Source organism: Miniopterus schreibersii (assembly GCF_964146895.1).
Source record: "Miniopterus schreibersii genome assembly, chromosome: Y".
Taxonomy (NCBI): Eukaryota; Metazoa; Chordata; class Mammalia; order Chiroptera; family Miniopteridae; genus Miniopterus; species Miniopterus schreibersii.
In genome coordinates, this window is record NC_138120.1 from 6,046,844 (window position 1) to 6,063,941 (window position 17,098).

General features: G+C 39.0%; 1 protein-coding gene across 6 annotated transcripts in view; it reads right to left on the bottom strand.

Annotated features, from left to right (window-relative positions):
• Positions 1-15,274, bottom strand: part of LOC308551989 (gamma-taxilin-like) — a 67,324-nt gene extending 52,050 nt beyond the window's left edge. For 2 of the 6 annotated variants that reach the window (XM_081126933.1, XM_081126929.1), the window contains exon 1: positions 15,121-15,274. The gene's annotated coding sequence lies outside the window, so the exon portion shown is untranslated. Of the gene's footprint in view, positions 1-14,463; positions 14,594-14,876 lie in introns of all 6 variants that reach the window. The other 4 variants (XM_081126931.1, XM_081126930.1, XM_081126934.1 and 1 more) reach the window with 4 other exon arrangements.
• Positions 15,275-17,098: the final 1,824 nt, after the last annotated feature.

Sequence of the window (17,098 nt, forward strand, 5' to 3'; positions counted from 1 at the left end):
ACAAAAGCTTTCTCTTTGTGTTGCCTAAAAGGCACTTTTTGTCGTGCTGAGGTGTCAGCAAGAAAGGGCTGTTAGGTCAAAAATCAAAGTTTTGTTCCACAACCAAAACTTTTCCCCTCATGAACAACTTGGTCCAGAACTGAATTGTTAAAAGAGAAGAGATGTTTAAGAACTGAGGTTTGACTGTATCTCTATACCTGAATGTATAGTACAAATTACTATACATATACAAATGCAAATTACTTATGAAGTGTAATAAGCTTTTACTTAACCATCCCCTAAGTGACAGTGGAAATGCTCTCCTCTGAAAAAGCCGTAACTAGAGTCCCTATGGGGCTGATAAACTCTGATTACATAAACACAAGCAAACAAGAGCAGCCATCCAGATATACCAGATATATTGAAAAAACAGCAGTTAGCTTGTCTCTACACTCTTGCTAACAATGAGCACTTAAACCAATGGAGCCCTCCTGAATCTATAGCCTGATATTCTCCTTTTGGGGTGGGTCAACTCAGTCCATAAAACTAATCATTTAGAAAGGACCCAACAAGTTTCATTTGTTAAATTTAAATGGTACAATCAAGAACTTACCCAGCTAGACCCAACAGAATCTCAACTTTATGCAAAAACAGTGTCCATTATTGTTTTGGGTATCTGTTGCCTATAAAGCAAAGTTATTGGACTAGTGGGATTAACAGAGGCTCTCCAAATGCCTAGGTCTGGTTTACTGATGGTTCAGTTAAGCTGTAACCCAATAGTGTCCTGTTGGCTGCTGTTGCTGTTTTGCCTAAGCATCACTTATAAAGAACCAAGAATAGACATGACTGCTCTGTTGGGTGGGCAGAACTCATTCTCATTGCTCTGGCCTACATTCTTCCTGATAAACCTTGTAACAGTCTAGCTGTGTGGTCTGCAGCTTAGAAAACTACACCGACTGTCAGACTGAAGACTTCCCTCTATAGGATCACAAACTGGGGAAATAAATCACAGCTCCTAAATGAATTATCTGAGTTATTTACATAGATACCCACACCAAGTAAAATCAAGTACTGGTCAAGCCGGCACTACCTAGATTGCTATGATTGTTAGCTGGATTTCAGTCACTGCACTGTTCACCATCAGAGATTGGGAACAAAGAAAAGGATTCTTCATTTTTTATGCAGAAGCTAATTTTCCATGCCACACTTGTGACATATGCTCAAAGATCTATCTGCAACTTTAGCTGAAACGATCAATGGATAGCATTCAGGTAATTCTCAACTCTCTGGCTAGTGTTATCAGTGATGAATATATCTTGCTGTACCTCTGACCAACAGCTCAGGCAAACTAGAAAGGTCAATACAGAGCCTTAAGAAAGCTGTCTTGCTTTCTGAGGTAGACTCTAATAATTTATGAGATTTATTAAGCTGGTTTAGTCTGGAATTCTTGAGGATAGAGTTGAAGTCAATCCTGAAACTTGGGTTCTTCCTGAAGCTGGAAGCCTGTTGATGGTATCCTATGAGATAAACTCAACAGATGTTTCCAACCTATGTTGGTCATATTAAACACTGTGAGCTGGAGATGTATACTCAAGGGAAAAATCACCAGGGCCCACGATAGTGTTTCTGCTTCTCCTCTGAGCACAAGCACAGACTGTCTTTGTCTCTGAATACCTTTTCAAAGATGCCCATACAGTAAATAGCTTTGGAAGAAACAAGAAATGTCCACCTCTAAAGCAATGGGCAAACTTGCTTACTGCCTATATGTTTCTGACTGCCACTGTAAATAATTACCACAAGCTTACTGGCTTATCTTATTTTTCTTACATTCCTTTTGGAGGTTCTATGGGAGAATCTGTTCCATTGCATTCTCCAGCTTCTAGAGGTTGCCAGCACTCACTGGTTCCTAGCCCCTTCCTCCATCTTCATATCCAGAAACAGCAAGTCAAGTCTTATGCATAATGTCATATTTCTGGATCCCACGCTTCCTTTTCTCTTTTATTTATAAGAATCATAAGAATTGTTGATTTCATTGTTTCACCCTGACAATTCCAGAAAACACCTTAAAACCCTAGTCTATGTTATCACATCTTTGTAATTCCCTTTCGCCAACTGGATCATTCATAGGTTTCTGCTTAAGACATGAACATGTTTGAACAGCCACTATTCTGCCCATCACATAGCCCATTATAAAAGTATCTAAACTTAGGATTACTCTTCTCTAATGCAAGTTATCATCTGGTTCTCTTTACAGCACACTTTAGGAACAGAGGCTCAGGAAACAGGTGTAAATGCATACACTGGTAAATGTTGTTATAACAAAAAAACTATCTGTTGTCTTCAGACTTCTCCCAGTATTCATAAACTATGGAAAAATTAGTTGTCTACAAGTAAATTAAACTCTCTGAACCTTCATAGTTTCTTAGCCCTATGATTATTAAGATTTGGGTATCTGCCAGACCCATTTATAGAAAAATGAATGAAATAAGTCCATCAGGATAAATAACCGACAATATGTTATAATAATGTTCCGACTTTCAAATGAAAACCACAATTTTGAAACATTTCAATCAGCTACATGACTTTAGCAGTTTCCCAGTACTTAAAAGGCTATTCTGATGAGAATGGTATTGATATTAAGAAATTTAAATTTTTAATATTGTATGACAATATTTTGAAGATCTACACAAATCAGTCAATCATTATTTTCCAAATGACAATGCATTACAAAATGACTAAAAGGTGTAAGATCCACTTAAAGCAAAAGAACAGACCACTGGATTTTAACATAACATGTTAAAACAAATGCAATGACAGGGTTTAAGATTCTACATTGCAATCCTCAGTAATTTTAAGCAAATTTTAAGTGAAATTAAGTGATGTCTGTGTAAGTTGTTAGGCAAAAAAATTTCAGAACTGCTGCCCTGGGTGCAATAAGAATAGAAACCAAGAGACAGTAGAACAGAGGTCCACACCTACACACATATAATGAGGCAGAGCCAACTTGAGAGAAAACACCCCAAGACTGGGTAGGAGAACAGGAAGAAGAGCACCACCACTTCCTTTTTGGTCAGCTATAACAAAGAGGATTCCTTTTGTTAAGTGACTGGTGTATCAAATTAATATAACCCAATGGATGGTGAGGGAGAGCTGATATAAAGCATTCTCTCTAAATCTTTAATGTTTTGGCCACTCTGATTAAACCAACTCCAACAGCATTTGGCACACCCTCATTTAATCCCCACAAATATATTATAGGCATCTACCATGAACAGCCTGAGCAGTGAACTAATTATTTTGTGGTTAATCCTCATCCAAGGATATTTTTTTCCATTGTTTTTTAGAGAGTGAAAGAGAGACAGAGAAAGATCAACGTGAGAGAGAGAGACATTCCTTGGTTGCCTCCCGCACGCACCCCAACAGGGGCTGGGGATCGAATCTGCAACTCAGGTATGTGCCCTTTATCAGGAATCAAACTCGTGACCCTTTGGTGCACAGGCTAACACTCTAACCACTTAGCAACACCAGCCAGGGCCCATGAGCTCATTTTAACTAGTCTGTCCAAGGACATGAACCAAAGATATGGAAAAATGAAAATGAGTTATCACTATCTTTAATATTCCAAAGAGTATGTCTTTCCCAGAGAAATAATGAAGTTCTCATGACAGTAAGGTGGAGGCAAAGTAACATTCTAGGAGTGTTTGCAAATACTATCTCTGGGCAAAGGAACTAGAAGTGATGCAGTAAATTATAGTACAAACACACACACATAAAAGGAGTAACCAATGCTAAACTTAGGAGAAAACCTATTTCTTTCCACCAGTGAAGAAGCCAGGAATCAACAAAACAGTTTAGAAAACAGCTAATTATGAAGCAGTCTCGTTTAGTTTCATAATTTCCACACTTGTAGTGTAGATACCAGTAGGTTCTATACTAGCAGTTTCTAAAGTAGTAGCATATGTGCCCTAGCCGGTGTGGTTCAGTGGTTAAAGCATCTGTCTGCACACCAGAGTCGTGGGTTTGATTACTGGTCTAATGCATGCACCTGAGATGTAGGCACAATCCCCTAGACCTAATTAGGGTGATTGTGGGAGGCAACTAACTGATGTGTCTCTCTCACATCAATGTTTCTCTCTCCCCGCAACCTCTCTCTTACTCTTTCTCCCTATTTTCCTCCCTCCAAAAATCAATGAAAAAAATATCCTCTCGTGAGGATTAACAAAAAATAATAATTAAAAAATATATAGCACTAGAATATTGAATCATGTACAATGTTTACCTTTGAAACAAGCACAGGTGATTAGATTTTAAACCAATACCGGTGGCTATTTTATCAATAAAACTGTAAGAAGCTAAAAAAAATACATCTAGCTCTAACTGTACTTCAATGACTATTTGCAACGTGAGACATATGTAGAAGTCGATACCGATCTTGGCAGCAAAATGATCAGGACATCCAAAGTTTTTAATGTCCAGTGAAATACAGAGAAGGGTAGATGTTAAGTCACACAATTAGCATATTTAAACTGCAGCCTTCTAAATGTAAAATAGTCCTCTACTTTTATGTGTTAGCTAAGTAGAACACCTCTGTCCCAATTACATAAAACCAGCCTTTCTCGGCTTCATGTGAACCAATAACAATGCACCTTTGAAACATCAAGCCTTTTCTTTTTACTTGTCCTACTTAACCAGATAACTTTAATATTTGTTAACACTATGTTGTATGAACCCTAACCAAATTAAAATGGGTCTCTCTACTTGACACTTTAAACAACTAGCGGCATAATTATACGCACCCTTGTTTTTTCAAGTTACACTAGAGAGATTTCCAGGTTACAAGGGGTTACTTTGCAGGGAGTTACAGTGCACCACACTTCCTAAGTGATTTATCTTAAAGCCCACTTAAGGCCAAATAAATGAACCAGTAAGTGTAAAGCCTACAAGGCTATCTATTCATCTGGTCCCTAGGTTACAGAACATTTCTGATACCTCTGAATCATTGCATCCTATGCTTAATAATGTATTTTCATTTAGTAAACACTATTATCCATTTACCTACAACTTTTTGCTCATATGTAACAAGAAATTTATTTTTGCCCTTTACTATCCTCAATAACTATGTTAAAATAACATGAGAGCCCGGCCAGACGTGGCTCAGCGATTGAGCATCGACCTGGGATCCAGGCGATCAGGGTTCGATTCCTGGTCAGGGCACGTGCCCAGGTTGCGGGCTCGATCAATGACTCTCTCATCATTGATGTTTCTGTCTCTCTCTCTCCCTCTCCTTTCCTCTCTCTGAAATCAATAAAGCTGTATTTTTTTAAAAAAAAGAACATGAGATAAATGGAATAGGTAATGCCTTTGGAGCCAAAAGAACCAATCTTGGCAAATACCACTTACCACCTTTTCTGTGACCATGGGGAGAGGTCAACCTCTTAAGTCTCCTTACCTATAATCCTGGATGTACAGTACCTACTTCACAAATTGTAAGAAAATTAGATATAACTGCAAATTTCTAACCCAGAGAAAACTGCTATAACAATTTAAGAATAAGAACAGTTTACAAAATGCATGCTATTAGTTTCCTATTACTGTTGTCACAAATTACCACAAATCTAATAGATTAAAATTCACATTTTTTTTATAGTTCTGGAGGCCAGAAGTCCAAAATGGGTCACCAGGACTATGCTCCTTCTGGAAGCTCTAGGAGAGAGTCTGTTTCCTTCTCTTTTTCAGATTGTAGAAGCCACCTGTTTTCCTTGGCTTATCACCCCCTTTTTCCCTCTTCAACATCTGTAGCACAGCATCTTCAGATTTCTTTCTGATGTCTGTTTTCATCATGACATGTCCTTCTGACTGTGACCTGACTACTTTCCTATTATAAAAACCCTTTCGAGTACACTGAACCCACTCAGATAAATCCAGAACAATCTCCCCATCTCAAGATCCTACAAAAAAATCACAGTTGGGAGGTCCCTTTGCCATGCAGGGTAATATATTCACTGTTATCAGATATTACAACACAGGCATCTTTCAGCAGGACATTATTCTGTCTACCAGACAATTACATTAATGAGATCTACACTTCCAATCTTAAAGAAAAATATTTTCTTCTAAACTACTAGCAGAGCCCTGGCCAGTGTTCCCCAGTGTTAGAGCGTCAGCCCACACATCAAAGGGTCAAAGGTTTGATTTCCTGTCAAGGGCACATACCTGGGTTGCAGGTTCACTCTCCAGCCCATCAGGAGACAACCAATTGATGTGTCTCTCTTACATCAATGTTTCTCTCCCACTCTCCCCCTACCTCCCTCCCTTCCACTCTCTTAAAATCAATGGAAAAAATATTCTCGGGTGAGGAAAAATAAATAAAAATAAACTACTAGCATAACTTTTAGAAACTATTTCCCACCAAACTATTCTAACTTATAGGAGCAGAAAAACAGGTCTTCTTTGCATGTAATACTTACAGCAGATTAAAGGGTAAAAGAGTGGAGCGAGTGAAAGTTTTTCCTGAGATGTTTTAAAAATATTATGTAGGATTTAAATCAACCCCCAAGAAGATACATGATAATAAAAATTATTCTTATAGTACAAGGAGACAACACTGATGATTTGATAGGTAAATATTTTCCATCAAGTGAAAGAATTTACACAGGGATATGTGCCAAATAACTTAACTAGGAAATAAACTGAATCATAAAAATACCATCTCAGTGTCTAAACCTTTTCTCTTCTGCAAATGACCACCTTAAAAAATATTAAGCATTCTTGATGCTCAATGCTGTCGAACACTATATTTAACTTTTATAACACTTTGTTTCAAATACTGTCACATCCATTATTTTTGTGTGAAAGTTACTTATATTTACATATGACCAAAGAAAAAGAAAGTGGAGGGTGAGAAGAAAAAGTAGGCAAAGAATTTTATTTGGGATATTTTCATATACTAACTATAAATTTCACTAAGAGCTATGTCACTTATGCAAGTTTTTTATTTTTAATTCAATTTGTTATCCACATACCACTTTACAAAGTTAAGCTTATAGTGGAGGAACATCACCAAAAATTGTAAAGGGGGCAGTTCCAAAGAAATTCCTACACTAAAACAATTAAACTGCCCAAATCAACGTTTCTGACATTATGGAATCTAATCAAAAGTTACAACCACCAAGGGATTGCTTATTGAAGAAAGTAGCTACTACATTTTAATAAAAGACCATTGTGTGTTTTTAAGATGCCTACATCTCGTCTTCTTCCCTAATCCCCAGCTTGGAGGTGGATAGCATTCTGCTATGGCTTACTGGTGCCAGACTGGGTAATAGAGACCTTGATCTTAATAACACTGACTGTGGTTTTTGATGTATATCACAGCTCTCTCCAAGGAGTGGCTTGGGGTATGTCTTGTTTTGCCAGCATCAGGATTTTCTCAGGACTGGTGTAGCCTCCTAAATGTTAAAACAACAGCCATAGTCACCTGGGCTAAGGAATGGGCAAAAGAAGCAGCATAGAGAACGAAAGAACGTAAAGAAGAAGGCTAGGAAAGAAGATCCGCGGAAGAATAGACCTTTAAAATAGTTCCAGGTATTCCAGGGAATGTAGAAGGCCACACACTTCCGGGCAGGATGCATGCTCAGAAAACTCTTATATGTACCTGTTTATGCAAAAGCGGAGGTGTATATGCCAAGGCAAGTTTTAAATGGCTCCGCTAAGGGTTAAAAAAAAAAGTTCACCAAACAAAGCCAATTTTAAAAGACTGGTAGAGTTCTTTTTTGTTGTTGTTTTGCTGTTCTACACATTTAAGGAAATCTCTTTCAAATCACAGCTGATCTCTCAGCTAACACAACAGGGTTCAGTGATCACATGGGACAATTTATACAGTAATATTACAATTAAAATCCCTCTTACCCACAGTTACGCTACCCGCAGTTTCAATTACCAGCAGTTAACCTGGTATGAAAATACTAAACAGAAAATTCCAGAAGTAAACAATTCATAAGTTTACAAAGTTTAATTCTGCACAGTTCTGAGGAACATGATAAAACTCAGGCCACCCTGCTCAGTCCCGCCTGGTATGAATCATTCTTTTGTCCAGTGTCTCCACATACTTCAGTCACTTAGTAGCCTTCTCGTATGAGATAGACTATCATGGTAATGTGGTGCTTTTGGTCAACTAACACATCTTTTACTTAATAATGTCCCCAAAGAACAAGAGTAATGATGCTGGCAACTCAAAAATGCCAAAGAGAAGCTGGAAAGTGAAAAGGTGAATTTTCAACTTATTAAGAAAAAAAAAATTCTTATGATGAAGTTGCTAAAACCTATGGTAAGAACAAATCTTCTATCTGTGAAATTGAAAAGAAAATGAAAGCTGTGTTAATTTTTCTGTCACACCTCCAACTGCAAAAGTTATATCCCCAGTGTGTGATAAGTGATTAGTTAAGACGGAAAAGATTAAATTTGTGAGTGGAAGACACAAACAAAAAACATGTTCCAATTCATGACACCACGTTACGCTAAAAAGCACAGAGCCTAAGTGAAGACTTCAGCAAAGGGTTTCCTGAGACAAGTGACACCAAACCATTTTCTGAAAGTAGGGGTGACTATATAGACTCAGGAATAGGGTTGGACTAAAAAATAAATTATTAGAGAGCAAGAGAGAGAGAGACCACATTCACATAGCTTTTATCACAGTATATTATAATAACTATTCCATTTTTATTATTGTTGATCTTTTAATGTACCTAATTTAAATTAAACTTTACCACAGGTATATGTGTGTAGAAACATATATACAGGGTTCAATATTGTCCGTGGTGTTTCTGGCATACACAGGGGGTCTTGAAAAATATCCCCCATAGAAAAGGAGAGGACTATTGTACAATTTTTATAAAAATAATTCACTATACAAACCAAAGTCACTAAACAAAGAAATACAACCAATGAGAAGCAACAACAAACCTTTCCAGAGTTCAGTGTTCATAATTGTATTCCTTACTGCCTTGGCCTGACCAAATTTTACTGAAGCTATTTTTCTTTCCACACACCCCTGAATACTGGCTTACCCATGATGAAGCACAAAAATACAAAATATGCCCCTATTAACAGCTAATTACAGAATCGGTGGAGACACATTTCCCTGTAACTGCAACAATCACCTGTCTGCTAACTCTCCTTTGTTTGCCAATTTCCCCTTAAAAAGATTCTAATCTTGTTTCCCCTTCCCAAAGAAAGAAAAATAATTCTCTGCTATTCTGAAACACATTCCCATATCTTAGGTCACAGTGTTCCCTCTATTCCCATAGTCTCTTTCAATAAGTTCACTTATATAAATCAGGGTTAGTTTTTATTTTACAGCCAAGACATTATAGTCATAAACATTCAGTAGCCAACAAAAAAATTACAAGTCATGTAAAGAAACATGAAAGTCTGCCCTGGCCCCTGGCTGGTGTGGCTCAGTTGGTTGGGGGTTGTCCTACACTTCAAAAGGTTGGTGGTTCAGTTCCTGATGAGAGCACACGCCCAGGTTGCAGGATCAATCCCCATTGGGGGAGTATGCAGTTTCTCTCTCACATCAGTATTTCTCTCTCTCTCCCTCCCTCTCTCTAAAAATAAAAAATAAATAAAAATAAAAGAAACATGAAACTCACAGAAATAAAAGCAATGAAGAGAAAATGTCCTTGATGAAGAAGGCCTAGCACTGAGCTTACTAGATATAGATTTTAAATCAACTGTTATAAATATGTGCAGAGCTAGAAAAAACTATGGATCAAGTACTAAAGGAAATCAGAAAAACATATGAACAACATACAACAGCATAAATATAAAGTATTTCAAAATGAACCACACAGAAATTGCACAGCTGAAAAGTTCAGTAACTTCAATTAAAAATTTACTGAACATCCCAGCTGGTGTGGCTTAGTGGTTGGAGTGTCGGCCTGCACACGCTCCAGGGTTTGACTCCCGGGGCAAGGGCACATGCGTGCCTGGGTTGTGGGTTCGAGCCCCAGTCAGGATGTTGATGGTTTCCTCTCTCTCCACCTCTCCTTGCCTCTCTTCCACTTTCTCTAAAAGTCAGTGGAAAAAATATCCTCCAGTGAGCATTAACAACAAAAATTAACTACACAAGTTCAACAGCAGATTTTACCAGGTAGATGAATCAGCAAACTGGAAGCTAGGTAAATTAAAATTATGCAGTTTGAGAAACAGAAAGAAGAAAAATCAACAGAGCTTAAAAGACCTATGTGACACCATTAATCTACACATCCAATAAACTCAATCTAAGAACGATAAACACAAAGATTATCCTTCAAAATGAAGACATTAAAACATTCCCAACATCCCTGGCCAGTGTGGCTCAGTGGCTAGAGCACTGACCCAGGCACTTTAGTGTCTTGGGTTCAATTCCCAGCCCCAAGCAGGGTGTGTGCAGGAGATAACCAGTTTGTCTCTCTTTCTCCTTTCCCCTCCCTCCCTTCCACTCTCTCTAAAAGAAAGAAAGGGAAAAAAAAAAATCAATCAAAAAAATATCCTCCAGGGAGGATTAAAAAACAAAACAAAACATTTCCAGATAAATAAAAGCTCCTAGTAGACGTGCAGTACAAAAAATGCAAGTGGAATCTTTCAGACAGAAATGAAAGGACATTACACATTAACTCAAAGCCATAAACAAAGAAATAAAAAATAATAGTGAAGATAACTGTACAGATAAATATAAAAACCAGTTTTGTTACATTTTTTGTCTATAACTCCTTTTTTGCCTACATGACTTAATTCAACTTTACAAAACAGTAACTATAAATCTACTTTATTAGCACATAATGCATTAAGATCTATTCTCTGAAAAAACAAAAAGACAGAACTGTGTAAGAGCAGACTTTCTATATACTAATGAGACTACACAGGTGTTAATTCGAACTAGTTTGTTGTAAATGTAAGATATCAACTGTAATACCCTCCCTCCCCCAGGGAGCCACTAAGAAAATAACTACATAATGTACGAAGAAGAAATGAGAACAGAATTAAAATGCTACATTACAAAAGAAGGCAGTATGGAGGAAATGAGAAAAAGATTAAAGACAAATAGAAAACAAAAAGCAAAATCGCAGAAGTAAATTGTTCTCTCACAGTAATTACTTTAAATGTAAGTGGGATAAACTCTCCAATCCAAAAGCAAAGAATGACAGTTTTTTTAGAAAACCATGATCCACCTATATGCTATCTACAAGAGAATCACTTTATATATAAGGGCACAAATAAACTCAAAATAAAATGACAGAAAAGGATATTGCATAAAAATTGTAAGCAAAAGAAACATAACCCTGGCCAGGTGGCTCAGTTGGTTGGAGCATCATCCCACACCCAAAAGTTGCAAGTTTGATTCCCAGTCAGGGCACATAACTAGGCTGCAGGTTCAATCCCCACTGGGGGCATACAGGATCAATGTTTCTCTCTCACACCCAGGTGAATGTGGTAAGTTTGTAGGCAGAGCCTTCAAGAAAACCTGCACAAGTGGGGGGTTTGAACTGTGAAGTTAGAGGCCAGGCAGCATGTTAAGACCTGGGTATCTGCTGCCAGGGCACACTGGAGCTCCCTGCATTAGTCACACAAAAGGGACAAAGTCTAACGTGTGTCAATGGACTTGAAGCCTTGTCCACCATGAACCCAATGGGCCTAATCAGGATATTCAAGAGTAGAAGAAACCCCCAAACAACAAAGCATATTTTTCTATCTGGCAATGGTGAAACCTTTTCCCAAAGACCTAAACACAGGCAAAACGTCTTTCATTTATGCTGGGGAGACTGGCATGTGCTTTTTCATACCAGTTTCTAAATTCTGAATGTGCAGATGTAAAAAAAACATAGCTTGTTGTAAGAATTCTGGTATGTGAGGATTATGTGAAGAAAGAGCCTTAAAGATTGTTTTCTGATTATGGTTACCTGAACTGCCAACAAGGGGTAGGCTGACAAGCATTGGCACCTAAAGTCAGCATAAGAGTTTGATCCAGTTGCAACAGAACTCATTCTGTGGGCACACTTCCATTTCCTCTGTCAGCAGCCTCAAGTGCCTGCAAATTTATCAGCTGCTGACTGGTACCTATTTGAATTTGTACAGTACAGGTTACCATACCCTGGTGCTTCACTGTTACCCAAGGCAGAGTGTGTTCCTAACTGCTACTCTCAAAAAAGCCACCAATACTTTGCCTTGTGCACCTTCACAGCTTCAGAGGAGACACCGGTCTCTCTTGATGCATTAGGAAAGCATTGTAGAAAGGGATGGGAACACAAAGTTCCTGATATTTTGGTCCCCTTAACAGATGCCTGTGGAAGAAACGGAGATATATTTTATTTACTAAGCAACTGTTTTTAGAGAGGCATCAAGGCCCACCAGGTGTGGCTCAGCGGTTGGGCGTCGACCTTGGATCCAGGCGATTGGGGTTTGATTCCTGATCAGGGCATATGCCCAGGGTTGCCGGCTCCATCTCCCGTCGGGGCTGTGCAGGAGGCAGCCGATCAATGACTCTCTCATCATTTATGTTTCTCTCTCTCTCACTCCCTCTCCTTTCCTCTCTCCGAAATCAATAAAGATATATATTTTTCAAAATTTAGAAAATAAATAAAAATAAAGAGGCATCAATCCCAGGGTAGTGTGGCTCAGTTAGTTATAGTATCATTCCGCATACTTTAAAAGGCTGTTTGATTCCCAGTCAGGACACACATAACCAGGCTGCAGATTTGATAACCACTGGGGATCTCTCTCTGAAAAATAAGTGAAAGCATGTTCTCAGGTGAATAATAAAATAAAATAATAAAATTAAGTTAAAATAAAATAATAAAATAAAGTGGCAGATTGGCAATCCTACAACTAGACAAAATAGTCTCAAAACAAAAAATTGTTACGAGTAAGACAAAATGCATTAAAATTTGATGAAAGGATAGGTCATAAATGTATCCGAACCTAACAACAAAACTACAAAAGAGAAACAAAAATGAACAGAACTGACAGAAAAAACAGGTAATTCTAAAATAACAAAACCCAATAAAGCCCATCACCTCCACTAAAGAGTGATATGAGTCATTTTTCTTTAAATATTCTCAATATTTTTTAAAACAACACAATTATACATTATTTCTGCTTCCTAAAAGAGGTGCAAAGGTTAACTTAGAACTAAAGAATATTTTTTCAAGGTAGTGATAAAAGAAAGTTTAAAAATTAATGGTCATAAAGAACTTACATAAAAATGATTTTTGCCAATACAAGATATTTCCTCAACTTTTTAAAGTGAAAATTTAAAAAGTAATATTTAATCAAGTATTTCAATCCCATGCCACAGTCAATTAAATGAGGGAAGGAACTAAAAGTAGAAAGATGCACAGAAAAGCATGAAAAAGAAAGGAAATGTAGAAGTGAGTACACAAAATGAGACAGTAGAAACACAAGTAGAATCTACTTGTACCCAGCTACTAACCAGAAAAGGTTAAAATGCTGAGTAACCTTTGCTGCCAATTCAACAACTTTCTATCCTCATCCCAAGCAATATAAATAGGAACTTAAGTTGCAGTGTTTTGTTTTTAAATCAGAGTTGTCCCTTTGGAAAGAACCTACAAAATCACTGTCACCCAAAGTGACAATCTGTACTACCTAGAGCAGTGATTTTCAAATGGTGTGCCTCAAGACTTTTTAAAACATGTAATACCTGACTATTTAATGAGGGGCACTTACCTCTTTTCCGTTAGATTGTGAAATTTAAAAAATGACAGCCAACACAACAGGCGTCTGGTGTGTATGAATCAAAATTATATCTATCTTTTATTAGATAGGCAAAAAATATGCACAATACTTTTTGGGGTGCCACAGAATTTTAGTAATTACAATTAGTTTAATGTATGCCATGAGGTGAAAAAGGTTGAAAATCTCTGCCCTAGAGTATCTTTCATCCACAGTTTCTTCTTCAATCCCGCAAATACTGGATCTTTCTTTCGAAATACAAACGGGGGAGGGAGGAAGCTACATATAACACCATACTGAGAGAAATGAATAGACCCGACAGGTCCCCCCAATAGGTAATTCTTGAGACTGCTGAAATGTACACAAGACTTTTTAAAATTAATTAGACATGTTAGAAGAGTATTATTTTACAATTTCAGAGGAGTGAACATTTCAGTATTTTGAAAGAAGAGGTACTTTCCCTAAAATTTGTCACTCCAAGGCTGTGAAAAGTCTACAGCAATAGCCTAGGAGTCGCACGTCCTTCTTATAATTCTCAGCAACGACTCCAGAAAAAGTGGAGTTTTCCCACTCTGAAGGGCTCAAATTTTCTGTATTCAGAGAGAAGTAAAGACAAGCTGAATGTTCCAGCTGGTTTCCCAGAATGAGAGACCAAAGGCCGTGTGGGGGAAGGCTCAAGTACAATCCAACGGGAAGGAAGACAGGAAGGACAAAAAAAAAAAAAGTTAGGACAGTTATTACAAAGGCGATGGTGCTCACCAATGTCGTTGGGCCAAGGTACTTCAAAATCACCTCTACATCTCTTGGCTCTACATATATTCTGTCAAGAGCCAATATTCCGGATACAAATAACCCTTATATCTCCGACTCAGGGTCCCATCAGTCCGCGCTGAGGAGGAGAGCAAAGGAAAACCAAGAAAAGGGCGCGCAGCGCCATTATTTAACTACGCAACAATCTCTCCTTGTCTGCCTGAACTCACCCGAGTCTCCTACGTCCCACCGAAAATCCAGAGCAAGCCCTGCGCAATTCAGTCAACTGATAGAGTGCGCACCACTGGAGGCACCCGGACAACATGGGCTGGAAGGGCAGATAACCGACTCCTGAGACCGTGTGGGGACCCTATGTCGCCTACCGCACGTGGTGTCACAGTTGGCACGCCCCCGCCACTCACCTTTTACCGCGGCTATATTCTCGCCTCCTTGACCACTCAGCTGCGAGTTCTAAAACCCAAGCATGCCCCTCCACGCCATTTATTCCAAAACGACTATACACACACCTGCTCCCGCTGTCGTCACGCTGGGAGGAGAAAAAAAAACGAAAGTTCCTCTCACGCGGCTTAGGTTAGCGTGGCAAGCGATCGAATTCACTCTACAATCCCGGCGTCCAGCGAAAACCAGGACATTTCCTGGACTTACCTGCTATGGGCTCTGTCGTGGGTCCAACTCTTTGCGGCTTCAAACGTCTCCTCCGAGTCGCCGCCTTTTCCCCCAGACTGCGCCTTTTACCTGCGTCGCAAAGACGTGACGGAAGTAGCCCAACCCATATGCACTGTGACCCAACAGCGGAGTAGTCAGCTGAGCTCCTGAGCTTCCGAATTCCGGAGGCCAATGAGTGCACTGCATACAATCCACGTGACCGGAGAAGGTTGGGCCCCTACCGGACAAAGTGTGATAGAGGTGGAGAGCTATGGAGACTGGTCTGGACTTATGGGCCAAAGGGCAAACGGAGGGCCCGTGAGTCTGCGCAGACCTACGTAAACGTTATGGACCTGACTGCAAGTCCCAGAAAGCTGCGCGACCTTAGCTCCAACTCCAGGATGGGAATTAGAGCGCAATTGCATTTTCTAAAAAGAAAACAAAAGTACCCGCTGGGCTATGCCTGCGGCCTACTGGGAATTGTAGTTTTCAAGGGGATTATATCCACGTGGTTAAAAGTACTAGAAGAACTTGGGAACTATTCCAGTGTTTGGGAGGGCAAGATATTAGCGTCAGGTGAAAACAATCATAAGCGTTGTGTTTCTGTTCCTCTGGACTTACTCTTTGGGGACTCACAAATCATTTGGAGCTCAGAAGTCTTTGCAAAAAGCGGAGTATTGGCTTTAAGAATTTCAGTTTTCATGCTGCCACATCTGCCTACATCCTTGCCCCTCTAGGAAAATACTCAAAATTGTTTACTTGTCTGGACTTACAGGGGAACGCAGAGATGACTGAGATCTCTTTGGCTGACCCACCCAGCATTCAAACACAGTGATCCGCAATTGCTTCAGGCTTCATACTAGTTGAATGGATTCTGCTGTCTCCACCATGTGTTTCCATCTTAGATTTAAAACAAATTTGATCTCTGCAGTTTTTCTTGGTTTGTTTTTCTTGTTGATATCAGGGTTGGGAAGAATGTTTCTTCTTTCCATTTAATGTAATTGAGCCCAAATATCAAGTCTCCCCCCTTTTTCCTATATAATACACTCCATAAAACACACCAGTTCATGCTGGGAAAATTGGAAGGCCACATACAAAAGAATGAAACAGACTACTGTTTGTCCCCATATACAAAAATTAACTCAACATGGATCAAACCCTAAAGATACGACCTGAAACAATAAATTACACAGAACAAAAACTGGCCAGTCCTGGATCTGAGGCCACTCAGCATAGTCCCAGAGTATACCAAGTCCAACTGCCATTTGCTGCATTCTTGCACACCTTTGTGATGGGGTGAGGTTTCAGGGAGTCATCAGGTTGAGGCCAGCAGAGTTTATTAAGCCCAGTGAGGCCCAGAATTTGGCCATGTGAAGAAATAAGCTGTGTGAGCCAAAAATTTCCTTTGTCCTAGAGCCACACAAGTCAGGGCCTCCTAGATTTCCCCAGGAACCCAGAGTGTGTGGGTAATGGCTCTCCCATGAGTAATCAGCCGACTGCTATGGGAGCTCCCTTTTAAACAACTGTCTTTCTCTTGTTGCTCTTAATATTTTCTCTTTGTCCTTAAGTTTTGGCATTTTAATTATGATGTGTCTTGGTGTGGGTCTCTTTGTGTTTCTCTTGATTGGGACTCTGTGCTTCTTGGACATCTGTGTCTTTTTCCTTCATCAGGTCAGGGACATTTTCAGTCACTATTTCTTCAGATGAGTTCTTGATCTCTTGCTCTTTCTCTTCTCCTCCTGGTACCTCTATGGTGTGGATGTTGTTACCCTTGTTGTCCCAGAGGTTCCTTAAACTGTCCTCATTTTTTTAAATATTTGTTCATTGCTCTACTTGACTATTCTCTGTTATCTTGCACCCTAAATTACTGATTTGATCCTATGCCTTATATAAACTGTTGTTGATTCCTTGTAGTGTATCCCTTCACTTCAGATACTGTATTCTTCATTTCTGACTGGCTCTTTTTTAAATTTTTTAA